Genomic DNA, 10,408 nt, shown 5'->3' on the forward strand with positions numbered 1-10,408 from the left:
GTTACATTATTATTTTATTAGAGATCGACTCCTTCCACTTCTCAGGTAGTCGAACTATGGGTGGACCTTCGAACAAAAAGTTTGTGGTGTTGCTTCCACATCCTCAGGCTTAGCAGATAAATTAAAAAAGACTATGATATGTTGTAGGCTTTATAGAAAGCTCTCAGTATAATGTTCCGCAAACTAAATGTAACATATGATGAAACATAAATATGTTAATATTAGGCTTAATCGTCTTTTGTTTATTTGCATCTCAATACTTAAAGCACGTGCCTTGCATGTGTATCCTTTATCTAGTTCTACTATAAAAGATAACTAAATTTCATAAAGTATGGCTTCTCATTGTTTTTTTTAGGGTGTTTTATATCCACATTGGAACCTAAATGATTCTTTGCCTCCGTTAGGGCACATTTGGGTGTAACACTCCTACCAAAGATTTTTCTATACCCAAAGCTAGATCAAGAAACTTCTTGCTAAGAGAGAAGCAGTACCATCAACTGGACCACATTCTTTGTTGGTCCCACCGAGTTGGAATGCCTGAAATGGATGTGTGGTAACAGGTAAAATCCGAAGGTTGATTCCATCCTTGTAGATGGAGATGCAAACTAGCTCTCCTTTTTACGAGCACAAACCATAGGTTAAGGGACAATCAACTGTTTTTTGTTCTAATTAATGGCTGGCACATAATTTAATTTTCATAACAAGTTATCCTCATTTAAAGAAAAAACAAATGTCAAGAAAAATAAAAGCAACAATTAGTAATAGAAAACATTATGACTATTGGGTCCAAAGGTAAATAATTGCATTTGTTGGAAAAGCTAATAAATGCTTCAATATCACAAACATTATGACTAATTGGTCCAAGTGCTCACACTCATCTCCAAATCCCTAATTCTTCTAATTGCACAAATATTCACCGATGCTAGCTAGTACTAGGACCTGCATGATAAAATAGATTAAGATTGTAGCATGAGTATAAAAAATGGGTACTTTGAAGACATCACGTGTCGACTAAGCAAGAAAGGTAAAAACAATATGAAAAGATGGAATCTACAAAAAGACAGAGGTCAAGCGGATATGAAAGGAAGCATACGAGCATACCGAAAATAAATCTAAGTACACCTAAGCTAAACCTAACTGACCCCTATAAGACTACAACATACACTCATGCACATGTTTAAATGAAAATTAAATAGACCCTATAAGCCTGACAAGTATAAAGAGTAATTAAATCTACAAGAGAGAAAGGCACCACAAATCCAAACCCAAGAAACAAAATACAGGCTCCCAACCAAAGTAACCACAATATCTAGTAATCCAGTTCACTTCCAGCCCAGCTAGTAAGAGTGATAATGAATCTAGGTCGCCCTGCCAACTAGTGCACTCCCAGCCCAACTAGTAAGAATGACATGGGGGCATGTCGACTCCAGAAAGGGTCTCAACATATCAAAGTCGCCCATCTACACACACCACTTCAAAGCCATCCAAGTAAAAAGAGTGTCTCGAGTGGTGTTGACTCCCAAAAGGATGTTGAATATGAGATCAATCAATACTAAGCCACCGTGGATTAACATCACCTCACAAGGAATCACAAGAAGTATCCAGCCTGAATAACCCTAATCCCAAGTTGCTCGAGAAAGAACAAAACCATTGGTAACACATCAGAGGTCAAAACGGATATGAAAGAAAACATACGAGCATATTCAAAGTAATCTAAATACATCTAGGCTAAACCTAACTCGACCCCTATAAGCCTAGAATGTACACTCATGTACATGTTAAAATGAAACTCAAATAGACCTCGTAAGCCCAACATGTATAAAGAGTAACAAACAAATCCAGACCCAAGAAACAAAAGTCAGGCTCCCAACCCAAGTAACCACAATATCTAGTAATCCAGTCAACTTCCAGCCCAGCTAGCAAGAGTGATAATCAATCTAGGCCGCCCAGCCAGCTAGTCCACTCCAAAGAATGTTGATTCCATCCTTGTAGATGGAGATCCAAATTAGCTCTCCTTTTTATGAGCACAAACCATTGTTAAGGGGCATTCAACTCTTTTTTGTTCTAATTAATGGCTGCCACAAAATTTCAGAAATTTTATTTTAAAAAATAAGAGCAAACACATAGATTTATAAACAATAAACAAAAGCGTAAACATATGCATATTGGGCTTTAATGGAAAAGTCACTACCCCTTGGAAAAGACACAATCCTTAAAAATAATCACAACCTTTCCCAAAAGTTACAAAAGTCACTATCTTTCAAAAGAGTTACAACTCTTCTTTTTCCTTCAAACCTTTTAAAACCCAAAAAGACATGCTACTTCTCGTTTGTTGAGAAACAACACAGGGCTAAGAAGGGGTGGAAATTATCATACATCAATACCGAGAATATGTTTACTTGCAACTATAATTGCTATAGATAATTTATGTTTTTTTGTTTGTTTATTCTTTCTTTAATGTCCAACTAACAAATTTATATCACATGACACTATTTTTTAATGTGATAATATATGATATTCATTAATATATTATTCTTTTAAAAATTAGGGTTCAGGAAAGGGAAAAATTAAAGAGGAGATTACAATTAAGGTGAGGAATTGAATGATCTCACCATAAAAAGTGAAAATTTAGTAGTCAATGCTACTAAGATTATCTCATGTAATATTATATAATTACAATTTGCAGTGATTTTAAACCATAAAAAAGAGAAATAACACATTTAAACTTAAAGTTTACAAGTCATGTATTTTAGTGACCAAAATTATTCATCAAACTTCAATCACCGCACCTGCTAATGAAACAGATTAAGATTGTAGCATGAGTATAAAAGCTATGTACTTGGTATAAATCACGTGTCGACTGAGCAAGAAAGGTAAAAACAGTATGAAAAGATAGAATCTAGAAACATACAAATGCACTCATCCACATGTTTAAATGCAAATAAAATAGACCATGTAAGCGCGACAGGTATAAAAAGTATCTAAGTCTACAAGAGAGAATGGCACCACAAATCCAAACCCAAGAAACAAACTTTAGGCTCCCAACCCAAGTAACCACAATATCTAGTAATCCAGTCAACTACCAGCTGAGCTAGCAAGAGTGATAATCAATCTAGGTCGCCCAACGATCTAGTCCACTCCTAGCACAACTAGCAAGACTGACATGGGGGTGTGTTGACTCCACAAAAGGGTCTTAAAATATTAAAGCCTCCCATCTAGACAGACCACTTCAAAGCCATCCAAGTAGAAAGAGTGTCTCGAGTGCTGTTGACTCCAAAAAAGATTATGAATATGAGATCAATCAATACGAAGCCACCTAATCTTTGAGTTGAGTACAGATTAAGAGTAAAGTTCATTTCTTCAAAGATTATACTGCAAATAAGTATTCCCAAGAGGTAAAATGTCTTCACATTTGAGCAAGAAAGGAAACACTTGTTTCGAAGAGATCCTTTTAGCTAGTTTTTGAGTAATTATCTCAAATCATAGAAAGAGTTTTATTTTTAAAACATATGAGTTGAGTATATTTTGGGAGTAGTGATGAGTCCACGATTTGGACTTATTTAGGGCTATATTTTGATGAAATTAGTGTCCTTAAATACATGTTTTATCTCGATATCTGATGAAAACTTTTAAGTTTCAGGTATCTGAAGTTTGAGGGAAAGCATGGACACTATCGAGTAAAAAGGAGCAAAAGAAGCTAAAAGAACAAAGAAATGAAGATCTGCGAATCGCCGAACCCATTTGGCGAATCGCCAATAAATCGCATATTCTCTTTTTGTTCCAGTGTGCTAAGCCTTGAAAGAAAGGAGTAAATAGGCGGTGAAAAGGAGCACTCGACGTATCGCCGAGCGACTCCACGAAGCAGTGCTTCATCGCACAATTACCCAGGACACAAAGATACTGAAGGCAACTAATGAAAGGCGACGAAGTAGATCAGAGGGCAGATCGCCGAATGCATTAGCGATTCCCACAAACGTCGCCGAAAGATCCTTTAGAGCACATTTTCTGAAAACTATAAATACTAGTTCAGTTTTTATTCTTAGGAGAGAATTTTACCTTATTTTATTTAATTTTTAGATTATTAAGTTTGAGATAGAGTTTTGGAGATATTCTCTCTATGTTTTGGAGAGGGTTTTGAAGAACTTGGAATTTTCAATGGGTTTCAAATTTAAGGAATTGGACTTGCGTCTCTTGGATTCTTCACCTTCGGCTTGTTTTAAAACATAATCTTGCATACCCATTGATGAAAACTGATATTGGTATACATCTTTATCTCTTTTACATGCGTAGCTAAATCCCCAATTCTTGGGGCGTTATTTTGTGAATATGGGTTAGATTAGTTGTTGGGTCTTGCTTGCTGATCGTCTATTCATAGTTTAAATATGATTTCGTTTAGTGGTTATGGATGAACTTAATGAGTTTGTAGTTGCAAATATAATCTCATATATGTGTTTTCGGCTTGCTTGGGAGAGAGGTCGTAAAACTAAGACCACTAAATTGATGTCTAGTGTGAGTGGGTCGACATGAGGTTTAGCTCGACAGAGTGAACCTTAGTCCCATGTCCACACACTCAGCTCGAGAGAGTGAGTGGGTTAAGGTGGAGGCTATTCTTCATGCAACAAATGGGTGTTCGATAGGAACGCATTTGAAACAGGGTAAGTTACTCAAGAGAGAGCTTATCCCCCTTAAGGTCTAGCCTAGTAACAAATACTCAACGAATTTACTATCAGAAACATGTACCCAATGATTTAGTCTATCCTATATTCCTATCACATCTCAAGAATCTTGTCTCCATTGTTGTATTTTTCCTTATTTTCGCTGCTTTAGTTGTTTCTTGCTTACAAATCCCTATTAGATACTTGACGTTTGCGTCACCCTTTTTAATTTGTTATGTTTTCATTCGTCAAAGTCTTTAGCTACAATTAGCTTTAGCACTTTCGCCCTTAATCACTAATTATCACGCCCACTCCCTTGGGACTCGACCCCAACCCTTGGTTGGTTACTAAACTATTGTACGATCGTAGACACTTGCATCAAAAGTTGTGTCATGATTACGCAAACATTAAAATGGCCACGCTACCGGGGAGTGGTCTTACGTGAAAGTTTTTGGTTTAAGACAAATTCTGCTTTCAATAATCATAGTCTACTAATTTTATTTTTAGTTTTGTTTTCCTTTTAATTTGTTGATGTAGGTAGGTACCCTAAGCATGGCTGGAGGAAATGGTGAAACCTCGGCTGAGACGAGCCAAGAAGTCGAGAGGGACTTCGAGTTAACTGCACTGGTAACTCAGCTGAACGAGTCTTCCACCAAAATAACAGAAGTGGAAAGCCAGTGCATGAGTCAAGGGAGGTACATACCTCCTCACGAGAAGAAAGCAGTCTAGAGACAGAGAGAACAATCGAGTCGAGGACACACTCCAAATCATTCTCCAAAAGATCACCGAACAAGATTGAATGTTGGAAGAGATGAAAGAGAGTATTGAAGTGTTGAATCACATGGTTGGCTCTCACTCTAGATCCAGCTGATCAGGACACTTTTGAATTATGCGGTGCCTCCTCTTCACTCAAACGAACTATTTGGGTTACCTAGTAACACAAGGGCCAACCCAACCAATGGGGAGTGAGTAGGGACTCGCATCGTACCACAACGTTAAATAAGGCGCTTCTTGGGAGGCAACCTAAGGTTTTAAATGCTTTATTTTGCTTTTATAAATAATGGTATGTTAGTGGTGCAGGTTTGAATGAGGAAAGTGATGAAAAATACATATTGGCGAGAAAATGGTCAGTCAGCGGACCGCTGAAGACGTCAGCGAGCCCGACTCGACCCGCCGTTTGGCTCAATTCAAGTTCAAGTCAGAGCCTATAAAACTCAGTGAACTTACGAAGCAGTTTGGTGCGTCACCGACCGGGCCGGTGACCTCGATATAGACCGCCGACTTGATCCCCTAGAAACTAAAAGAATTTTAGCAATCGGCGGGGCAGGTGATCACCTGGCGAATCGCTGAGTAAATCGGTGAGTGTGACTAACGTTGCCGAACAGGCGCGAACTGGATGGTTTATAATGGACAAGAAACTTCAAATTTGAAATTCGTCACTTTTACTCACTCTTAAACCTCCTAAATTCACACTAAGGTAGTATTTCTTTATTTTAGCCCTTTACTAGTATTTTAGTTTGTTGATTTGTGCTCGGAGTTGGAATACTTTGCCGCCTAGCTTTTCAATCACATTTTAATCGGGATTAAGGTTAGTCCTAAAACCCCGAGTTTATTGTTGAAACTTTTGAACTCTTTTGCAATAATAGTATCGTATTGATGTGTGTTGGGCCTCTCTGCTAGGTTTAGAATGTTTACATGCCTATTTTAACTTGAAAACCTTGCTCGTAATGTTTGATTGTCAAATGCCCATGGTTTTTGTGCTTTTTAATGAGTTGGATTATGATTGCGTGTGGTTAAATTGATTTGGGTGATGTCTGAGTAGCCCCATTTGTGCTAAATGTTGAAAATTACTGAATGATAGAGCAAGTGACACCACTTTTAAGAGCAAATATCGTCAAATGGCCAATTTTGGCAAAACTGGGAAAAATCCGAGTATCCCAGGGTGATGGTTAGTATGGGTCTTGTTTGAATTTCATTAGTACATGCTTTGATTTCATTTCTGGGGATTGCGGGGTCGAATTCGAGAAGGTGAATTGAAAATGGGCACGTTGGGTCGTTCGACGAGCTGGGTCGAGCTCACCAAACCACTTAGCGATTCGCCTATTTTCCTCATCTCTCATTTTAATTGCGTGTCAACTTTGTGATTTGAGTCGGTAACTTTCAGCAAGAGGCCTGAGTTCGTGGAAGGTACTCAACAACTCACCAAAAATACTTGTTATCGCACTTTATTTGCATCCCTAGAACCCTTGTGCACCGTAACTTTTGGCGGACAAAGCTTGCTCACCGAATGTAGTCAGCGATTAACCGAAGGACCCTCCCTATCGCCGACTTGTCTTAATTGTTGAGCCGATCCCTTCGGCAAGCCCGACTTAGCTTGCCAAAGAAGTTCAGCGACTCACCGACTAGATCAGCGAGTCTATCTGCAATAACTCTTATGTGCTTGCATTTGAGTTTCTTCTCGATCTTTTGCAGATATGGTACGCACCAATCTAACCGAGCCACCTCAGAAAAATGCAAAGAGCATTACGATAAATGAAGGAGGACCACATCCTCCATAGAAATGAAAGCAAAATCTCCCATCGGGAGACAAAGGCAAGAGGAAAAAGCATATAGCAAAGAAAAGAGTAGCTATTGAGACCCAAGTTTAGTGGTCTGAGTCTGAAGATGATCAACCCTTGATTCACTGACATAATAGGCTCCGAGATAGACCTAAACCCACACCCACTAGAGTTTCATCACCTACAGCTTCTCCTGAATCAGATGCAGTCCCAGATCAGGCACCCTCAGTAACCTCTGCACTGCCTATTGCTCCTCCACCTTGATTGTTGAACAGACTAAAAGGTGAAGGAGTCTGGACTATCATAGAGGGGAAGCTGCTATCTATGGAGGGTCTGAAGACAAGAATCATGATATGCTTGAAACACTTCGATACCATGGATTCGAGCAGTTCACACGGCCCCGAGACCATTACATTCCCTCCTGGGTAAAAGAGTTTTACACTGCTTATAGGGAGTTGGTGCCTAAGAACAAGAAGAAGGCCAGTGAGTTTAGACCGGTGAAGTCGGTCATGGATAGAGACAAGGAGGTTGAGTGCCACAGCGAGCATATTAACGATGTACTAGGTAGACCAATACACTTTGTGCTTCCTTACGAGGGGCTGCCTATTGTTCAGTCCTTGAATGATTTGAAGTGTTGGTTGGCTCCGATGATTTCTGACACCACCCCAAGGTGGATAGATGCTAGAGCTCCCATTGAGAAGAGGGACATAAACATCGCCTCCAGGTTCTGGTTTGGCTTCATCAACAACACTATCATGCCATCCTAGAATGAGTCTATTCTGCGCCATAGTAAGGCGGCTTGCCTTGGTTCTATCATTGCCAGGAGGCGGATCGACCTAGGACTGCTGACTTCGTAGGAGATGGCCATGAGAGCAAAGCAAAGGCTTACCTCTCTATCATTCCCGATTTTGATCACTGAGTTATGCCAGCGTGCCGAAGTACCCCGGGATCCTGCGCATGATATAGAGGTCATACCTTCATCCTTCACAGACATCCGGCGTATTGAGGCCGAGTTCACTCGAGAGGAGGTTGACAGGAGGAGATAAGCTCTAACAGACACTTCTCCAGAGGTCAATATTGACTCATTACCTGCAGAGGCACCTTCGTCTACTCTGGCCTCTGAGCCCTTAGGTATACATGCTCCTTCTTCCTCTTCCTCACAGGCTCCAGGTGCTTCCTCATCCTCCCAGTTTTCTAGGATTATTCAAGACATGATCCTGAAGATGGGGCAGGGCCTATTCAGCTGATGTGAGAGCTACCCGATTGGAGAGATCCATCCCAGGAATGATTGACAGTGCCATACTAGCAGCACTTACCCCCCTTCAGACTTCTGTTGATGCCTTGACAGTGAGAGTCATTGCCTATGAGAGCAGACAGGGAGGCCTCTGAGGTGACGACTTTAAAAGTCGAGGTTGCGAGTTTGAGAAAGGATGTAGACTATTTAAAGGCTACAGACTTCACTTCACTGATGCGGGATATAGATGATGAGGATGCTCCTGAGACCTCAGGGATTCCTCCAGCTACCACCGGAGATATGCAGAAGGATGGTACATCACATACAGAGTCGGATGCAGAGACACTACAAGAAAAACGGTCTCTAAGAAAGGGAAATATAGTCCCTGAAAGTTCAAATATGGTCCCAAATGAGCAATTGAGACCTGAAAAACCTGGTTGCCACTTGCCCTTAAAGCTTCCTTCGCAATTAGTTGTTAAGGACGAGTTAAAAAAGTTGGTCCCTAAATGATTTTAAGGCGAGGAAAACTCTGGTCCTTAAAAATCTTTTACAGACTACAAATCTGGTCTCAAATAGACCATGTATATCTTGGCTAAGTCTCTTTTTCAGGTCGTTAAGCCTCTTTTGCGACCATCCACAACCTAGTCCTAGTAAATATTTAGAGACGAGAACTACCTAGTCCTAAAATATCTCTAGCTACCACTAACAACCTGGTCCTAGAATACATTTAGAGACGAGCAATAACCTGGTCCTAAAATAGATTTAGAGACAATCATCATTTATAGTCCTAAATTATCCATTAGAGACGAGAAACAATACTGAGCTCAATTGACAACCAATGATACTAGAGAAATTAGCATCACAAGAATCTAATTGCTACTAAAAATCTCGACACAAAAACATTGATATAGAGCAAGAGGGGCATGAAGATAGACATAAAGATTGTGTGATTCATTACAATGAATTGGTTAACATCACATTATGTTAGTTTCAATATTTGCTTGACAAAAAAAAATAGATAACATCCAGCTAGACTATGATATAAAGGTTAGCATAATATTCATAGCTAACTAATAATGAATTTGTGCATCTTCTAAACTTGTATCTTCATTAAAGAATGAGCAAAAGCTGGGCAGAAAACTTAAAGCTTCAATCTTTGTCAAGTGATATCCAAACATCAACAAAGCTGGAAGACATAAGAAAAAAAATTAGAAAAATTTAAGATGCATTGATCAAGAATCCAACATCTATTTTGAAGAACCACAGCTAAATAATGCTTGGCAAAAAATAAAAACAATAGGCTGAATGAATAGCTTAAGAAACAAGTTGGATGAACAAAAACTAAAACTTAAAAACTGAGAAGTTGGCCAGCAATGATGCAGTAGCGCAAAAAATAAAAACTAAGATAGAAATGTAGTAGTTCGTAGAGGTGTAGAAAATTTAAAATCAAAATTTGTGAAGATAGCATCCGTATAAAAAATAAAAAATAGAGCCACTAAGAAAATATTGTGTGATAAAAGAGGAAGAGAAATAAAATCTGCAGAAAATTTAAAAATAGAGGAACAAGTTGCGTCACTAGTTAATCTTGAAAACACAGGAAAAAGTTGTATGTTTCATATTTTTTACAAGGGAATGCATCAGTGTAACGACCCTAAAAATGAACTAGTGAAACTAGAGCCTCACATGTGAGTTTGGAGTTGAGAACTTGATGAAATGATGAGGAATGACCGTGACGTCCGGAAACTAGTCATTTGAACTAGTGAGTTGTAAGGGTCAACTTTAGATGGTCATATCTTTTAGCTCAAAATGAATTAGGTGGACCTTTCCCTATCCAATTAAAGGTATTTGAGTCCTCTTTCCAACGCCACTGAGTTTGCCCAATTTCGACCTTGGAGTAAAAAGTTATGCCCGAAATAGTGAAGCACTGTCCAAAAGGACGAGTTTAGACGGGAAGGGGCAAA

At 39.1% G+C, this 10,408-nt stretch overlaps 1 non-coding gene and 1 pseudogene across 1 annotated transcript; both read right to left on the minus strand.

Moving 5' to 3' along the window:
• Positions 1-502: 502 nt before the first annotated feature.
• On the minus strand, positions 503-628 carry LOC125863458 (U6atac minor spliceosomal RNA). The gene has a single exon (XR_007446147.1). It is a non-coding gene; the product is annotated as a U6atac minor spliceosomal RNA (small nuclear RNA).
• A 1,338-nt stretch (positions 629-1,966) lies between these two features.
• LOC125863482 (U6atac minor spliceosomal RNA) lies at positions 1,967-2,028 on the minus strand (annotated as a pseudogene).
• Positions 2,029-10,408: the final 8,380 nt, after the last annotated feature.

This window comes from Solanum stenotomum, chromosome 4, assembly GCF_019186545.1.
Source record: "Solanum stenotomum isolate F172 chromosome 4, ASM1918654v1, whole genome shotgun sequence".
Lineage (NCBI taxonomy): Eukaryota > Viridiplantae > Streptophyta > Magnoliopsida > Solanales > Solanaceae > Solanum > Solanum stenotomum.